Below are 19,182 nucleotides of genomic sequence, written 5' to 3'. Positions count from 1 at the left end.
AATGTGTTTCTTAGGCAGATTACCAGACATGACACATAAAAGATTAAGACTGGCCCACCAGTTCTAGATTTTCTTCCAGTGGGTCCAAGTTCTGATACAATAATGGGCTCCTACTTTACCAGGGTCCAAGAGGTCCCAATTTGAAGATGTTTACCAGTCAATTACTTATGACCTATTATACATCAATTGGCCAAAATCAATGACTGTATCACGATAATGACACCTGTCAAGGGGTGAGATATATTACAGATCTGCCGCATGATTGTGTGAGTAAATGATTTTTTGATCTGGATCAGATCTAGAAGACTGGGTCAGAGCATCTTCAAAATCACAGTTTTTGATGGGTCCCTCCTTCCCGATGTGGTTACTTATCAAATGTGGTTCAAGGAAGAATAACCAGCTGACCAGCAACAGGGTTATGACTGTCCAAGACTAATTGATGTGCGTGCGGAGCAAAGGGTGGTCTAGAGCTACTGTAGTGTCACGATCAGTGTGGGGGGAACACAGGAGGGAAGGAAAACAGTAACTGGGCCTGAAAACTGGGGAAGGAACAGGTCACATCCTAAACAACCCATATCCGGGCCCTAACTACCTATCAATATGAACAGACCATGAAGGTACAAATATGCATAAGCTGTATACCTAGGCCCTTATATCCCTGGAATGAGGTTAGGACCAGAGACAACCCATTCCTCCCCAGATGGATGAATGGAAGTCTCTGTCTCAGGCCCAAATACAAACAACAGGGAATATAACAAACACAATACAATAAGAAAAGACAAGACTTAGCTGATAGTAGAAAACTGGCAACTCCAGAAACACCACAGAGTACAATCGACCAGCTAGTTAGAAGACTGGAAGAAAATGTATAAACCGCACCTCCAAGAGTGAGAAGCGGCTACTTATGGCAAAGGTAAATTACCAACAAGCAACACATGAAGCAAGGGGTGTGGCATTCACCAAAACACAGACACAATAAGATCCACAGAGAACTTGTCAATTTAACCCACGAGTTGCCAGTCTCTCCAATCTCCTGGTACCTGCCATGAAAACATCTGGGACATTTAGTTAATGCTGGCTATGATAGAAAGGTGTCATAACACACATACAGTACATCACAGCTTACCGTTTTGTAGGACTGTGTAGCCTCTGACTGATCCCTATCAACCACCTAAAGCACCTGGCGTGAGCATCAGAACTGGATCATGCAGCACTGGAAGAAGGTGGCCCAGGTGTCATGAATGATGTTTTTTTAACTTGGTTATGCACCTAGACTGAACTTTACTCCAGCTCCTAGATTTAGTAGTTTTCAGTCATCATTTCCATCACATCACACCCCAGCCATTCCCCCTTTTCAGAAAGTGGCGAGGACGGCATAGATTTGGGTGTAATGGCATTCAAAAGTCACAAAACACAGCTTTGTGACATTTTAATGCAAGTTTCTGGCATAGTGGTCATAATAAATTACCTCCATTCTGTCCAATAGACACAATATCAGACTGGGTTTCCCTGGGCCCACCAGAGGAAATTATTCTTGAGGCCCAACCCCTAAACCATCAATAAGGTCTAACAGATTTTTAATAAAATAAATAGAACCTAGTGGCAAGTGATTGGCTCAAAAGGCTACCAAATGTTTGGCTGGATCTTGGATCTTTGGGACCCTCTATGGTACTAGAGCCTGAGCCCATGGGAAGATCCTAAGGCACTCTGGTGGGCCAGTTCGATCCTGAATAGACATCTATTCAGAGCCAGCTTGTACGTCAATAAAATAAAATAAATCTGGTACAGCAATGGAGGATCTACAGGTATGAACCCAGTGCAAAATATAAAATCTCATAAAAATTGAAATGACTAAGGTAAATCCATTTCAACCACCGTGCGACGAATGATAAGAGGTGGCAGCTTTCTTTCCATACAGAAATGGACATTATCTAAAGACAGATGAGGGAAAGAAGCAAAAGTAAAAACTTATTTCAAGTTCACGTTTTACATGCTAAGCTGATGTATATAATGAAGGGGAGACAGCAGTAGAACATCATGCTCACAGTAACAGATTCATGATGATTTTCTTAGAATCGCTGAAGCATTAGGTCAACGGTATAGACTGACAGCACGACATGAGTTTGCCCTCTGCAATGCTTCTATACTTAGCAAAGTGGAAAAGATCAAGTAACACATCCAAGATTAACCGGGGCAGCGAGCCCTTTTCCTAGCCATGTCACTGCGCACAGATGGGGTGTAGGATACAGGCAGGCACTTAAGTGGAAAGCCAAATGCCCTTTTAGAAGCTTGCCTGAGAACAGCTGGCAGACAGCAAAATACCCAATGCTCCCATCATAGTCCTAGTTTCAACTGAACAAAGTAAAATTGATTGGTGCTTCAAAAACGAACACAAACATTTTAATCCCCTCGAAAACATATTAAAAGCATTGGCCTACTTTTGCTGAAACTCCATTAATATTACTTAAATTGCAATTGCTCAATCAATGTACCTCACAGGTTTTTTTTTGCCTTCCATCAACTTGCAGGATAACAGGCCGAACTGGATGGACAGATATCTTTTTTCGGCCTTATATACTATGTTACTATGTTAATGCAGTCTTATTACACGGATCATTCCCCAGAGCAGCTGGAGTGTTCCTATAGTGTACAGAGCCATCACCAAGGGAACAATGAATTCAGAATCATTCCAACGAAAATGTCAGGTCATCTGCCCGTGAATTGGATCTCAAGAGAACATGGGTCATGCAGCAAGACAAAGACCCTAAGTACACAAGTCGTTCTACCAAGGAACGGTTAAAGAAGAATAAGGCCCCTTTCACACGGGCGAGTATTCCGCACGGATGCGATGCGTGAGTTGAACGCATTGCACCCGCACTGAATCAGGACCCATTCATTTTTATAGGGCTGTGCACATGAGCGGTGATTTTCATGCATCGCTTGTGCGTTGTGTGAAAATTGCAGCATGCTCTATATTGTGCGTTTTTCACGCAACGCAGGCCCCATAGAAGTGAATGGGGCTGCGTGAAAATCGCAAGCATCCGCAAGCAAGTGCGCATGCGGTGTGATTTTCACGCATGGTTGCTAGGGACCCGATGGGGACCCGATCTTTATTATTTTCCCTTATACCATGGTTATAACGGAAAATAATAGCATTCTGAATACAGAATGCTAAGTAAATTAGGGATGGAGGGGTTAAAAAAAAAAAAAAAATTAAACTCACCTCATCCACTTGTTCGCGAAGCCTGGCTCGTCTTCATTCTTCTTCTTTGAGGACCTGGGAGAAAGGTGATGGACCATGTGGCGGACCATGTGATGAGCGCAGTGACATCACCAAAGGTCCTTTTCCTCCCAGGTCCTCAAAGAAGAAGAAAGAAGACAAGCGGGCTGCGCGAACAAGTGGATGAGGTGAGTTTAAGTTTTTTTGTTTGTTTTTTACCGCTCCATCCCTAATTTACTTAGCATTCTGTATTAAGAATGCTATTATTTTCCCTTATAACCATGTTATAAGGGAAAATAATAAAATCTACACAACACCTAACCCAAACCCAATTGCGCATTTTCCCGCGAAGCACCTGTATCCTATCCGGCCCTCACACGCGACGCCCCCGTGTAAAAGAGGCCTAAGGGTACATTCACACAACAGTGAAAAAAACAGCAGTTAAAAAAAGGGATAAACTGAGTTTTTCATGGCCATTTTGCATGTGTGTGTGTGTCCATTTCATGGTCATCTATTCATTTCTAATGTCCATTTGTCATCCGTTTTGCATCTTTTAGCGGGCACCATAGTACCATATTATTAAAGGGATTGTTCAGGATTAGAGTTAAACCCGGACATAACCCTTTCTTTACTCATTCACCATGAATGAATGCACAAGGCAAGGGCTTTTTCTTTCCTTGGTGATGTACCAGCTTCCGCCTAGCAGTAATCCCGGTGACGTCACCGGCACTAATGGGCTGTCTTTAGCGCTTGCCTAGACTGTAAAGTAGGCTAGGGCAGCGCTATCGACCGCCCATTAGTGCCGGTGACTTTACCGGGATTACTGCTAGGCGGAAGCTGGTACATCAAGAGTGTGCCATAAGAGTGCAAAGCAGTAATCAAAGCAAAAGGTGGCTACTTTGAAGAACCTAGAATATGACATATTTTCAGTTGTTTCACACTTTTTTGTTATGTATATAATTCCACATGTGTTAATTCATAGTTTTGATGCCTTCAGTGTGAATCTACAAATTTCATAGTCATGAAAATAAAGAAAACTCTTTGAATGAGAAGGTGTGTCCAAACTTTTGGTCGGTACTGTATGTCTGTCTTGTACTAATGGAACAAAGTCCTCAATCCCGGACAACCCCTTTAACAAGAATCCGTTTGTGAGTATAATAAATTATTTTATAATATACGGAGGAAGTCAGTGCTTCACTATGGTTGCGATTCCTTGATTACCTACAGGAGGGTCGGGTAGAGGAGAGACACCTATCTGTGCTTGATGGTTCTTTTCCATGTCTAGAGGAACGATTGGCCTTGTGCTGAGAGAATAAGGAGGCTCAGAGGAGTGAGCAGCAGCGTGGTCTTCTATTTAAACGATCAGCCTTGTGTCTATGTTTTTGCATTCCTATAGATATGACCTTTGAATACGGCAAGTCCTCCTAGCTCTAATATAGCATATGTCCTGTTAGGTTCCCCTCTCAGGACCCTCCTCTATGAACAGAACTGAGAGGCGATTTGTAGGACTGGACTCGAGCCATCCTTTTATTACATGGACGGCAAAGTATTAGAGATTGACCCCTGCTGGTGTAATGCTTGGCTGGCTGCAGTATCAGCCAGTTCTGGAAGCGAGATCCTGGACGATCAGCTGATCACTCCAGCAGTTGCATTTTGAAAGGGGATATATCTCATGAGACAACCCCTTTAATTGTCAAGGCCACCATATTTAAAAAACATCGCTCATAAGGCTTCAATGAGTTATACCCTAATTTCTCTTTGGCTACTGATGGCGCTAAAGATCATGAAATGTGATGCTTTCATTTGAGGGTTATTACTTGAGCGGATACAATACTAAATTGTCAGTTCAGTTAAAGCCCTTTTCTTCCAAGCAAAAAATTGCCTTGATCTGACCTTAAAGAGACGCATCAATTAAATTAAAAAGTCTAATTAAGGAAAATTACTTTGAAAGCTATTAACAAATCATGGAGGCAGACGGTATTAAATATTTACCTGGCTAGTATAACAAAGACGTTTTTTTTTTTTAGCAAACTATCCTCGCCATCCTTATTACCATAATTACTGTGCCTTGTTTCCAGGCTATTCTAGAGGGAAACCCTTTATAAAATGAATATCCCTGCATTCAGAGTATGACTCTCTTTTAACCTTTTACAAAAGTTTAATAAGTAAATGTCATATCAATCTATGGCGGAATAAATCATGGCTACTCATCCCCCCCAATGCACACACAGTAGAGAAGCAAACTTATTTTGGCTGCAAGAGAGATGGTCAAATGCCCCTTTCACTAGTGAAATAAAATGCACTTGAAGAGGACGTCACCTCTCCTGACATGTCCGTTTTAGTAACTACACGTATCCTTCTTACAATAATAATTCTGGAGCATCTATTGCTATGACTTACCTCCCCAGGAGAGTCAGGAGGCCCCTAAATGCATTAGGTGGTTGACCATCCTGTCAAAATTGCTAGTTTTAATTTCTTTTTTAAAGTAACTGTCTGTCTTGGATAATCCCTGTGTGTTATAAGCGCCTCCTGATGAGAAACTGTGACCCTTAGGGCCCATTCATGACCGTATATTCATTTTAATGGGGCCACAAAAGAGCCCTGCAAAAAAGATAGAACATGTCCTATTCTTGTTCATAATTGTGGACAAGAATAGGCATTTCTACACAGGTGAAAGGTGATCCAATCAGCAAAATCTGGAATGCACATGACCGAAATCCGTGTTTTGCGGATCTGCAATTTGCAGACAGCAAAAATGAATACGGTCATGTGAATGAGTCCTTAGGATGCTGCCACACAGTTATGTTTTTTGGTGCAGTTTTTGAAACCAAAACCGGGAGTGGATTGAAAAAAGTTGAGAAGTTGTTTCAGTCCTTAAAGGGGTTGTCTCATCATTGACAATGGGGGCATATCGCTAGGATATGCCCCCATTGTCTTATAGGTGCGGGTCCCACCGCTGGGACCTGCACCTACATCGTAAACGAAGCCCTGCAAGGTGGTGGCTGGAGGACTCCGGTCCGGCCACCACCAAGCCGGCTCCCTATAGAAGTGAATGGGAGCGTACTGCGCATGCGTGCCCCCCGCTCCTATTCATTTCTATGGGGCTGACGGAAATAGCCGAGCCAGCACTCAGCTATTTTTGCCGACCCCATAGAGAATGAATAGAGGGAGGCGGCGCATGCACAGTGCGCCCTCCTTCACTTGCGGTGCTCCATTCTCCATATAGGTACGGGTCCCAGGGGTGGGACCCACACCTATAAGACAATGGGGCCCCCGTTGTCCATGATGAGACAACCTTTTTAATACTTACTCTCCTGTTATGATCCAACCCTGATTTTAGCTTCAAAAACTACATCAAAAAGCTTGAACGTGTGACAGCAGCCTAAATGATCAACCATAATCAGTGATGGAACCTGGCAGCAAGTGTTCTCAGCAGCGTCCCTGCAGGGGAAAATGAAGCATTACACAGTTCCTATTCAAATAATTCATCTCTCTGTTGTGCACAGATGTGTCGGGTCCTCCAGGATCAGATACACTATTTTTCGTGTCAAATACAGTAACAGGGTTTTCAAGGAGTTTGATATTGATGGCCTATCCTCAGGATATCTGATTGGTGAGGGTTCCGATACTTGGCACCTGCGCCGATCAACTTTAGAGTCACTGGAGTGCTGTGGCCTCTTCTTGGGCCACTTAAGTCATGTTCAATCAAGTGAATGGGCCTGGACTGCAATTCCAAGAACAGCCACTACAGAATGGGCAGCGCTGTACTCGCTCTGCTGTGGGAAGGCCACCGCACTTACTAAAGCCTCGTCAAATAACTGATCGGTGGGGGCGCTGGGTGTTGGAGCCCCACCGGTCATATAATGATGTCCTATCTGAAAAGTAGTTTTGTAAGCCAGACAAGCCTTCTACAATGAGGATATAAAATATATTTCATTTCCATCACTGTAAAAGCAACTACAGTGAGTAAAGATATCAATTACAAAGGAAAAGGACTAACAGCTGGTGCTGTTTGCATTTCGTAGTTTGTTCTGAATTTCCCTTTACTTCACTTCGAACCAAAGAAAAATCTTTTCTCCTCTCAAGCTCGTATCCCCAGGCCTATTCTCAAGAAAGAGGCACGCTAATTGTACATATGCAATTGCTAGCACAAATAGTGCTCCTCTGGGGCATTTAGGTCATCTACACAGAAACACAGGCAGATGGATTAAATAGCTGGCCTTGGACGCCTCTCCGTTGTTGAAGTTTTGCCAGAATCACCGACTGCTTCCTGCTCAGATTAAACAAAGTAAAAAATGTGCCTATAAACCAGGAGCAGCTAATAAATGTTCCACAACTAAATGATTGTGCGGTATATTATAATGACCCGTCACTTACTGAAATGGAAATGGCAGCCAGAAAGTGATGCATGCCTCTATTACTGCCCGATGCAATTTCCATATTCTGAGACCTCCAGAAAGAAAAGGGTTTAGCGTATCGATATTCCTTTGAGAAGGTGGGTCACTGGGAAGGGAGGATACTATCTGACCTGTCTCTGTACCTATAAGACTTCTCAGCCACCTGATACAGCTATAATGATAAGCTCGGTAGTTTCTTAAATAATGAACCCAGTTTTTGATATAAACATACGGAGGCTGGTTGCGGTGCTGTATACTGCTTATCCATACATAGTGCAGCAAGTCTACTGTGTTATGTGCCACTTGTGCAGGGGGTGAGAGACTAGGGGCTCACCTGGCTCAGGGGCCCACCGAGCGATTCACCCTGTGGGCCAGTCTGAGCTTGGGTTCAGCTACCATACATTATGCCATCCCACACCGTAATCCCTAGAGTAGGACCGGTGTGATGTTTCCTTGTGAAGGCCTCTTCATGGTGTTGCCTGTGTGGCCTTCAAACCAATCTCTGGCTATCACTGCATCTGAGACAAAAGCTGGACTCATCGCTGAAGAGGACAGACCTCCATTCCAGCCTCCACTGCCTTTGACAGTTGGACGTCTGTCTCATAGTCCAATATCGTTCAAACATCATCTGACGGTATATAGACACAGTTTGCCGCCCTAGGCTCAGGATGTGATGTTCAATTTCACTTATAGTACAGAACAAATCACTACGCACCATTCTTTTAATTAGATAATCCGTCCATGCAGAGGTCCACCTCTGTGCACCTCTTGCTGTCATTCCAGTTCATCGTTGTTTTCCCAACCACCGAGACACACGACGTTGAAATGTGCTGACATCTGGGGCTAGGCACGTAGTGATCTGCAGGAGTGATAAACCAAGGTCTCTCAGTTCAAGGATTCTTTTTGAAGTTTCATGGGGCTAAAAAATGTTGCTTTCCATCTGGATTTTGTGCCCCTCATACATGCAAAACATTGGAGCTAGGTGCTTGAAAATGTCATCATTTGCAGATCTTAGCAACACCTGCTACATCTCTGATTTACATAACCTTACGGCTTGGTGCTGTAATTTCAATGTTGAGTGTATATAATTAAAAATTGATTAATTATTGCCTGTTCATTGGTAATGGCCATGTGGTTTTGCAGGTTTAGCCAAAAAATGTAGGGTCATGATGAATCGAAAATGCAATATAAGCCCATCAATTACAAGATGAATTTATCAATTTCTTAAAACATTTTTCTGTATCTCCAAGATAATAGAGTTTTGGGCAGAGAGACATTTCACAATAGATAATAGTATATAGGACAGGCTCTCTACCACCCAGAAATGTATTATAAAGCGGCATTTTTTTAAACACTAAAAGAACAAAAATGCATCGAATTGCAGGAATATATAATTAAAATTAAAATTTGGATATTATTGCTATATTCCTTCAATAGATCTCTTTAAAAAGCCAAGATGAAACGGAGAAATAGCTTTCATATGTCCAGTTCATCCGACAGTTACACTGTTCCACCTGGTTAAATGATGTTATCTCCAAATGTCAATTCTTAGGGCTTTATCATATCCCGGTAATAATTCATAAAATCATAATTCATAAAATGTTGTAAAAATGTCCCATATCACTTATTCATAGTTGTATGGAGTTCATATAGTTGAATTTGTGGGTCAGTAAGAATAGTAAAATTAGGTTAGATGGTTAGTCCCATTTCATAGTTCGTTGCTCCTAATCATAAGCACTTAGTAATTGCTAATCACTGTGCCTCTTTAGTTTCACAAGGCAAATAGTATCAAACCTCTGAGGTTGTCTCGGTATAACTTCAAGCCTTATTGGAAGAGTATCACATTATACTGTAGGCTGTTATTGCTCCATATTATAAGGATATCCTTTGGGGTATTATAATTCTGCCATAGCGTTTCAGAGCAACTTGCTCCTTCATCAGTGGCTAGTTCTCATTCCCCATACATTTGTGCCTTTTATATCCCTGATAGGGGTGGAGTAACGTTCTTTCATTCAGGTGGATAAAAAAAAGTGAACTGGATTTCCATATTGGTACATACACATTATTTTTTTTCTCATATAGGGATAGATTGACTTGATGATATCATATAAGTGACTCTTATATATAACATCTAAAGTTTTTTTTTACCTATGCATAGTTATGTAAAAGCAATAATACAAACAAATAATAATATAAAAAAATAATAATAATACAAAAAATATAGAGCAATTATAAGAGGTACACCAAAACACAACATTAACGCAGCTTCAATATATCTTCATATTTTGGGATCTCTTGTCTTTTATTTGTCTTTTTTCTTTTTGTAAGTTTATAAATAGAATTTAAAACAAGAAATATATATATAAAAAAGGGTATAAAATATAAATATATATAAAAATGCAATTGCGTTTCTGATGCGTTCTTGATGCGTTGTCTATTTATCCTTCCTTTTCAACATATTTCCTCCAATATAATTCACCCTCATGCCAACCTGAGCTACAGTATATACAGACTTTTGGGTGATTACATGTGTGTTCAAAGGGAATTTTTTTTATTTTTTATTTTTTATATAAACTGTTCTATAAAATATTTAATGGTTTATAAAATATTTTGTAAAATGTTGAGAACAATATTGTATCCGACTTTTGCTTATCTTCAATATAATGTATATTCTCTTTTCTAATCTAGGTCATAATCTGTGGGGTAGTCCATACACAAGAGCACCTAGGTCCAATTTGTGAGACGGGTGAGCCGCTATCTATAAATATCTATATATATATATATTTCACAATAGGTGTCACTTGTACCATGCATATTAGTTACATGACTGAAAGGAGAGGAGACACGAAAAGACAAATTGTCTAAAATCTGATTGACAGCTACTGGAAAAACACAAGGGAGGAAATGTATAATGGTATAATGAGAGTGTTACTTCAGATATGATTAGGGAATATGACTGCAAAGCTGATCTGGAAAATGTGTGCGTGATGGTAATAAATTTATGCCCCACTTAAAGGGGTTCTTGGTATTTTTCTTACTGATCTATCCTTTGGATAAGTCATCAGCATCTGATTGGTGGGGGTCCGGCACCCGGGACCCCTGCTGATCAGCTGAATAAGAAGGCCGTGGAGCTCGCAGTAGTGCTGCAGCCTTCTTGCCACTTCCTGCAGGCCAGTGATGTCACATAGTCATGACATCACTGCCTGCAAGAAGGCCGTGCTGCTACTGCAAGCACCGCTGCCTTCTCAAACAGCTGCTCGTTGGGGGTCTGATGGCCTATGAAAGCATAGATCATCAGTAAGAAAAAGACGTCCCTTTAAGTATATTGCTGAAGTTTTTTGGTCTTGTCTTGATGTAATGCTATCACAGTCATGTACAGTACCTTCTACCAACTTTGCATTATTTTAACCATTACACCTCTTCAACCTTCATCAGCCTTGCTCCAAACCCAATGCTCTTACCATAACTGCTTGCAGCAATAACTTACTTTTTGCAAATGGCCTCTGCACCAAGTATGGTTGTGCAGACTTAGGTCAGTGTTTGGGTACTATCTATTGAATAAGTGCCTAGGTAGCAAAGAGGCCACAGAACCCCATTGTATGATTGGTAGGGGTCCCAGCGAGTATGACATGTATGGCACATTCAGTGGAATACCCAGGAATACAAGTTTTCCAGGGCTGTGACCCATGGCCTTTTCACCACTGACTATGACATCAAGTATGCTATGACTAACAGGCTTCACCTCTGGTCATTAGAAATGCAACCCTATGGTAAAGCCTTAACCTTCCCACAAGAACTAAGAGTAGCAGCGATCATATCTTTAGTAATGGCTTCCTAATTCAGGAAGCTGAGCTAAAGGGCCCCTGCAGCTTCTTAGTACCAGTCCTTACATAAAATGTTATAAGTAACATATGCGTAAATGAAATGTGCACCTCATGGGCTGAGCCAGGAAGGAGGAGGACCTAAGATTGGGATCCCAATCCAATTGTATTTGTGTTCCCTTTCTGCCCATATCTCTGGAGGCAGACAAGGGACAAATTTCACATTTTCTTTATTTTTGTAATTATTAAGCATGTACCTTATATATTAAGCCTTAGTTTTGCCCAACCGCCCTAAAGAGCTCTAAGCATTTCTGTAGAGCGTAAGTTGTAACTTGCCCATGTTACCCATTTAATGAGTAGAGTTGGGTCTTATGACACATATTCAATAAGTGGTAGAAACACTGGCGTTCCTGGGCATTTAAAACATTGTCTTGCAACTTTTGCTTTTCACCTTACATTTCTTTGGAACATTCTGGCAAAAAATGTTCTTTTGTCTTTCTGCAAACTGTACCGTAAATCACAATGGGGAGAATTTTCCAGACAAGATATGTAAAATAGCCACTTTGTCTTTGAATAAAAAAAATATATATTACAGGGAGATGGATGCCAAAGGAGAGAAATCTGGTTCATGCATATTACATGAATCCTAATTACACTAGGACAACACTGCACTGACATCTGTAGTCTCAGCGCTGGAATTCGTCACCTAGAACAGAAGACCTTTCGCTCTTAAATTAATTTGGACCTTCTTGTGCAACCAATTTATATTCTGGTCCTGTGTTCAATTTTGACAATTAAAATGTCCTTTTAATAACATGAGCTTTAACTTATTTTTTTAAGGCTACTTTCACACTCGCGTTTGGTGCGGATCCGTCATGGATCTCCACAAACGCATCCGTTCAGATAAAACAACTGTCTGCATCCGTTCAGAACAGATCCATTTGCATTATCTGTAACATAGCCAAGACGGATCTGTCTTGAACACCATTGAAAGTCAATGGAGGACGGATCCGTTTTTTATTGCACCATATTGTGTCATAGAAAACAGATCCGTCCCCATTGACTTACATTGTGTGCCAGGACGGATCCGTTTGGCTCAGTTTCATCAGACGGACACCAAAACACTGCAGGCAACGTTTTGGTGTCCGCCTCCAAAGCGGAATGGAGACTGATCGGAGGCAAACTGATGCATTCTGAGCGGATCCTTTTCCATTCAAAATGCATAAAGGCAAAACTGATCTATTTTGGACCACTTGTGAGAGTCCTGAACGGATCTCACAAACGGAAAGCCAAAACGCCAGTGTGAAAGTAGCCTAAGGCCTCTTTAACACTGGCGTGTGCGCTCCGTTGCCGTATTGCGGACCGCATTTGCGGATCCACAATACACGGGCGCCGTTCCGTAGGCATTCCGCATCACGGATGCGGACCTATTCACTTGAATGGGTCCGCAAATCTGGAGATGCGTAATGGTGCGGAACGGAAGTACGGAACGGAACCCTACTGAAGCACTACCGTGGGGTTTCGTCCCGTACTTCCGTTCCGCAAAAAGATAGGACATGTTCTATCTTTTTGCGGAACGGCCGGATCACAGACCCATTCAAGTGAGTGGGTCCGCGATCCGATGCGGCTGCCCCACGGACTGTGGTCCTGCATTGCAGCTCGCATTTTGTGGGCCACAGCATGACCACGGGGCGCACACGCCAGTGTGAAAGAGGCCTAAAGCTGCTAGAAACAAGTAGTTACTAAAAGACATGTCTGGAGAGATGACAAGTCCTCTTTAAATAGGTTGCCCACTCCTTTACAAGTGATGGTCTATACTCTGTATAATCCATCCCGCACCCTCACTGATCTCAGCTCTTTTTATTTATTTTTTGCAGTAGCTGCAGAACAGTAGGAGCAGTGCTGTAATCAGCTCCATCTTCTGCACGATGCCAGAGCTACTGCAGAACCTCGGCAGATCAGATAGTAATGGTCTATTCCAAGGATAGGTCATGACTTGTAAAGGAGTGGACAACCTCTTTTAAGGGGTTATCCTATGAATAATGTAAAAAATTAAAATCTTATAGTACATGACAATCTCTTTCTAACAAAGCTAGAACCGGCCCTGTACCTCACATGGATCTTCCCATTTATTGCTCCACTGGCTCTTGTAGATTTATTTCAACCTGGCAGCTCAGGGGTCATGTCCGTTCTGCTGCATCTGGTGGCAGTTGAAGAACAGAACTGAGCATGTGCGTCCACCTCAGTAAGGTGGACAGAGAAATTAGGAAACGGAAAAAAAGCAGGTGACGCTATACAGATAGATTTCAATAAATAGCTCAGTGGCTACCATACATTTTTTAATAACATGTCATTAGAAAAGTATTCAGATTCAGCTGCTGGTTTGAAAACTGTTGAATATTTTTCATGCGACAAGCTAAACAGTAAATGTTATTATTAATTTGCCATATTTTTAGATTTGTGAGAAATACCACATCTAAAACAATGGCTCATAACCCAGTGCAATTGTTTAAAAAAACAAACTGAAGCCGCTATCATCTTGTAAAAAATAAATAAAAAATAAGCAGAAATTCCTTTACTTGAACTTGCCAAATCAAATTTCACCCATAGACATTTAATAAGATTACAAATAAACCAAAATAAGCACGTCTAGAAGAGCAGTCACATATCTGAAGCTGCTAGACTCCCACACAGACTGTACACTTAAATGTCAAGATTCAGACGGAAGAATTACCAGTGTACCGCTCTCCCGTACCAAGATCTGATGCACTACACGGCTAATCAAGTGAATATTCATACTCCCAGCATGATAGATTTTCCACTGACTTCAGATGTAATGCACCATAACAGTGTGTGCCCCTTACAAAACATTTTTGTTATTAAAGGCTATGTACACTTTTTGTGATTGCCTTTTACTCATTTTAGGCTGCAAATATTTTTAATTGGTCTTTATTTACCTCAAAAAAATAATAAAAGCTCAAAAACACTTATTTAAACCACATTTCTTATCAGTAACTTAACCGCTACCCGACCACCTAACGCAGGATTAGGGTCCATTTTAGGGACCCTAAAGCGTGAGAAGTCTGGAATCCAAATGCCTAAAAATGCCCTCCTAAAAGGTACTCATTGGAATTTGGGCCCCTTTGCGCACCTAGGCTGCAAAAAAGTGTCACACATGTGGTATTGCCGTTCTCAGGAGAAGTAGCGCAATGTGTTTTGGGGTGTATTTTTACATATACCCATACTGTGTGTGAGAAATATCCCTGTAAATGACAACTTAAAAAAAAAATGTATACAAAGTTGTCAATTTACAGAGATATTTCTCTCACCCAGCATGGGTATATGTAAAAATACACCCCAAAACACATTTCCCTACTTCTCCTGAGAACGAAGATACCACATGTGTGACACTTTTTTGCAGCCTAGGTGCGTAAAGGGGCCGAAAGTCCAACGAGTACCTTTAGGCTTTACAGGGTTGCTCACAATTTAGCCCCGCCCAAAATGCCAGAACAGTAAACACACCCCACAAATGACCCCATTTCGGAAAGTAGACACCCCAAGGTATTCGCTGAGGGGCATATTGAGTCCATGAAAGATTGAACTTTTTGTCACAAGTTAGCGGAGACTTTGTGAGAAAAAAAAACAAAAAACAATTTCCGCTAACTTGTGCAAAAAATAAAAAACTTTTATGAACTCGCCATGCCCCTCATGGAATACCTTGGGGTGTCTTCTTTCCAAAATGGGGTCATTTGTGGGGTGTTTCTACTGTCTGGGCATTGTAGAACCTCAGGAAACATGACAGGTGCTCACATTTTTTCACCATAGTTTGTAAACGCTATAAGTTTTACTCAAACCAATAAATATACACTTATTGCATTTTTTTAATCAAAGACATGTAGAACAATACATTTTGAGAAAAAATTATATAGAAATGTAGTTTTAATTGAAAAATGTTACAACAGAAAGTGAAAAATGTTGTTTTTTTGCAAAAATTTCCGTCAATTTTGATTAATATAAAAAAAAGTTAAAATATCAGCAGCAATGAAATACCACCAAATAAAAGCTCTATTAGTGAGAAGAAAAGGAGGTAAAATTAATTTAGGTGGTAAGTTGTATGACCGAGCAATAAACCATGAAAGTAGTGTAGTGCAGAATTGTGAAAAGTGGTCTGGTCATTAAGGGGGTTTAAGCTAGGGGAGCTTAGGTGGTTAAGAACTGAGCTATAATGAGTGTTTATAAGGTCAGAGATCAGAGATAAGGGGGTCAGCTGAGCTGCCTGATAGAACACAGTAAAAACACAGAGTATGCTTCTAGACAATCTCAAAGCTATACAGAGAAAGGGGCTCATAATTTTTAATAAATACAATTTTAGCTCAAAATAGGTACAATGCAATAATAAAAAAATGCCCTCAAAGGTGTCCGAAGCCTTTTCTAGATACTGAGTCCGAAGCCTTTTCTAGATACTGACATGCTTGTCTAGATCTGGTGGTTGCTCACATGTAAGTTTCATGTCAGAGAAGAAACATACAATGCAAGAGCAGGGAAAATTGCCCATAATATCACGGGGGAACCAGGAGTGCAGGCTGATCCCTGGAGCCCTGGGCCAAAGAGGGTGTGCGCCGAGGCTCCGGGGTGTCAGGAGGCACAGGCGGCAAAGCCCAGCATGCAGGCAGTCCAGTGTGAACTGCCTCTGCTCAAAAGCCGGCATCTGAAGTTTTCTTCTGTTCCTCTGGTATTGTATGTATTTTGGCTGTGGACTTCAGGATCTGGTATTGTGACTACATTTCCTGGCTTCTGGAGACTTGGTCTTGTATTGCTCTCCTGGTTTTGACTTCTGGCGCGTATGGCCTTCCCATTTGCTACTGGCGTTCTTGGCATTTAGTTGACCGACTAGCTTTTGACCCTAGTACCGTACGACTACTCTTTTTGTGTCTGTTTGTTTGTTCCCTGTTTGTGTTTTGCTTCCTCACATACAGAATATAGGGACCATCAACCAGTTGTGTGTGACAGTGCAAGTGGGCAGGGATAGTGGGTTTGGGAAGTTTTAGGGCTACACTATCCCTGTGTGTGTGAGTTCTGTGTCATACCCTGACTTATAAGCCACTCTTTCACTGTTTCATACACCACCCTTTGAGATCAGCCCTTTATTTTATAGCAGAATTGTGGCACAATTCTGGCACAAAATGTTGTACTTTAGGTTACGCCACTCTCCTGTGAAGCTACCCCCTTTCCAATTAAGTCACATACTCTTGTAAAGTTAGTGTTTCTAAAGCTAGGGCTGCCAAATAGCTCCAAAAATGCTCCATATTTTGCCAAATTTTGGCACAATTTATGTCCAGCAAATCTGGACCAGTGTATCAGTTTTACCCAGTTTTTCATGACTAAATGAGACACAAGCAAAATTGCACTTTGAACTGTATATTGTTGTCAACTGGACAATGTTTAACCTGATTACAGGCGTCGATTATTTTAAAAGCTACTACAAACATCCAACAAACAGGTTGTCAGAAAGATCGGCCAACAAGATACATGGGAAGCCTCTCTTCTATCTTCTGATAGCAGATGTTGGGAGAGAGAAGGGTCAGTCATGGATAGATTTCAACACTCCTTATCCTTTTATTCTCAGGGAGATAAGCTGATCCCCAGAGGTATCTGGCAGCAGCTTTCTCCTGTCTACTGTTCACACTACATGCATGCTTGGTCGAGCCTAGCATGGATCTGTATTGGTGGATTGGGAGAAATCATGGTCTGGCAACTACTTTGTGTCTATCTCCAGCTTTAAAAGCTTACTCCTCTAATAATGAAGCTCCCTCTAGTGGTGGCTTTAGGAAGCCAGAATGTTATTTTTTTTACAGAGGGCCTGTCACCACTCATGACATGTCTGTTTTACTAAATAATTGTATTCCACATAAAATTACCATTCTGGGGCATCTTTTCATATAACTCTATGCTGTACAATCCCTCTGATATTATAATTAGAAGCTTAAAAAGGAATCCCTGTGTGTTACCAGTCTGACACTATTCAATCAGTGCTGCCAGTGCCAGACCCACCTCCAACTGGTAACACATGTCTTATTTAGGGTGGGTTCGCACTAGCATTATGCCATTCCGTTATAGGTTCCGTTTATAACGGAATATAATGGAATGGCCAGACAGAATGCAAAACAGAAGCCTTTAAGAGGCATTCCGTTTTGCTTCATCCTAATAGAAGTCTATGGGGAAGACTCGACAGGACTTTGTTTCCGTCCTGCATATCGGAAACCATACGGATCCGTTATGCTTGCCCATAGACTTCTATTAGGACGGAGCAAAATGGAATGACTCTTAAAGGCTTCTGTTTAGCACTCGGTCTGGCCATTCTGTTATATTCCATTATAAACGGAACCTATAATTGAATTGCAAAACTCTAGTGCGAACACACCCTTAAATGTATTTCTATGCAGGGAATTTAGTGCTATGTATCAGCAAAAGAAAGCACAAAGAGGGGGCAAAAGAGTTCAGTTATTATAATGGAGCAGGGATCATAATACATATAGGATGCATACAGGGGCGTAGCTATAGTGGGTGCAGAGGTAGCAGTTGCTACCGGGCCCAGGAGCCTGAGGGGCCAAAGACCCTTGTTCCACATAAGACACTGGCATTATAGAAAGTGCATGCTGGTCAATTTACACCTCTGGCTGGAGAGAAGGGGTTAGGTCAAGAATTTGGCATGATGGGGTGCCCTTTTAATGTTTGCCTCAGGCAGCAGGAAGGCTATGTACTCCCCTACCCCTTGCCAACATGCACTGAGGGAAGGGGGCCCAAGCTGAACTCTTGCACCAGGGCCCATGAGCCTTTAGCTACGCCCCTGGATACCTACATTGTCATACCATATGAGTGCATGCAAGTATACAACAGAATATAGCCGGGTGTAATTCCCAAAGTTAAAGGGGTTATCTAAGTTTGATAAAAACCCCTCTAGGATGCCCAGCCCTGTGACCCTACACATACTTACCTGGTCCCCGATGCCGATTTCTTCTAGGATACTCCACGGCTATGGCTGCATCTCCCCTGTCAGCAGAAATTAACATCTGGCGACAGGTGAGGTGCAGCCAATAGCAGGATCAACGGTGACTTGCCTTCTTGCGTCACATGGGTACGGTTTTCCAGGACCTATGAGAAGGTGTTATTTAAAAAATTTACTTTCACCAAGTTATCTATAGATCTTTATGGATATTCTTTAGATGTAAATATACTGTATATAGCCCTGTAATCTCAACTCAGAGAGCACACTGACACACACTGAAGGATAATACATTACACTGTTACAGTCATCTCCAGGCTGATGGGGATTATTAGACCTATTCTTAACTTCTGAAGAATACCTTCAAATAATGGATAGATTACAGTATAATAGCATGAACAAGGAACAGAGGCCACAGTCAAGGCCCTGGAGGGTTCGAGTCTAAAATCAGCCTCTGACAAATGGTTTTAACCATCAAATGGAAAAACTATTAGAGATGAGCAAATTCAAAAATTCAATTAGCCGGTTCGCTGAATTTTTGTGGGAAAGATTTGGTTCGATCCGAATATATTTGCGGCGAATTACGTTAAAAAACGGCTATTTCCTGGCTGCAGAGAGCCTTTATAGTGCCTTGCAGTAGCACGCATAGGGAGTCTGCTGTAGTAGTGAAATAATACTGTGAGTCAGTATGACATGCAGATGACAGGTCTCGCTCTTAGAATCACTGCACACTTCACTTAT

General features: G+C 41.6%; 1 protein-coding gene across 4 annotated transcripts in view; it reads right to left on the bottom strand.

Moving 5' to 3' along the window:
* OSBPL6 (oxysterol binding protein like 6) overlaps positions 1 to 19,182 on the bottom strand; it is a 273,275-nt gene that overhangs the window by 172,680 nt on the left and 81,413 nt on the right. Inside the window, exon 1 of one of the 4 annotated variants that reach the window (XM_044303516.1) lies at positions 8,333 to 8,458. The exons of the other annotated variants lie outside the window; for them this stretch is intronic. The gene's annotated coding sequence lies outside the window, so the exon portion shown is untranslated. Of the gene's footprint in view, positions 1 to 8,332; positions 8,459 to 19,182 lie in introns of those variants that run through there. 4 annotated transcript variants of the gene reach the window in all.

This window comes from Bufo gargarizans, chromosome 8 (genome assembly GCF_014858855.1).
Source record: "Bufo gargarizans isolate SCDJY-AF-19 chromosome 8, ASM1485885v1, whole genome shotgun sequence".
In the NCBI taxonomy this organism is placed as follows: Eukaryota; Metazoa; Chordata; class Amphibia; order Anura; family Bufonidae; genus Bufo; species Bufo gargarizans.
Note: the sequence above shows the minus strand (reverse complement) of the source record. Positions and strands in the feature narration are given on the sequence as shown.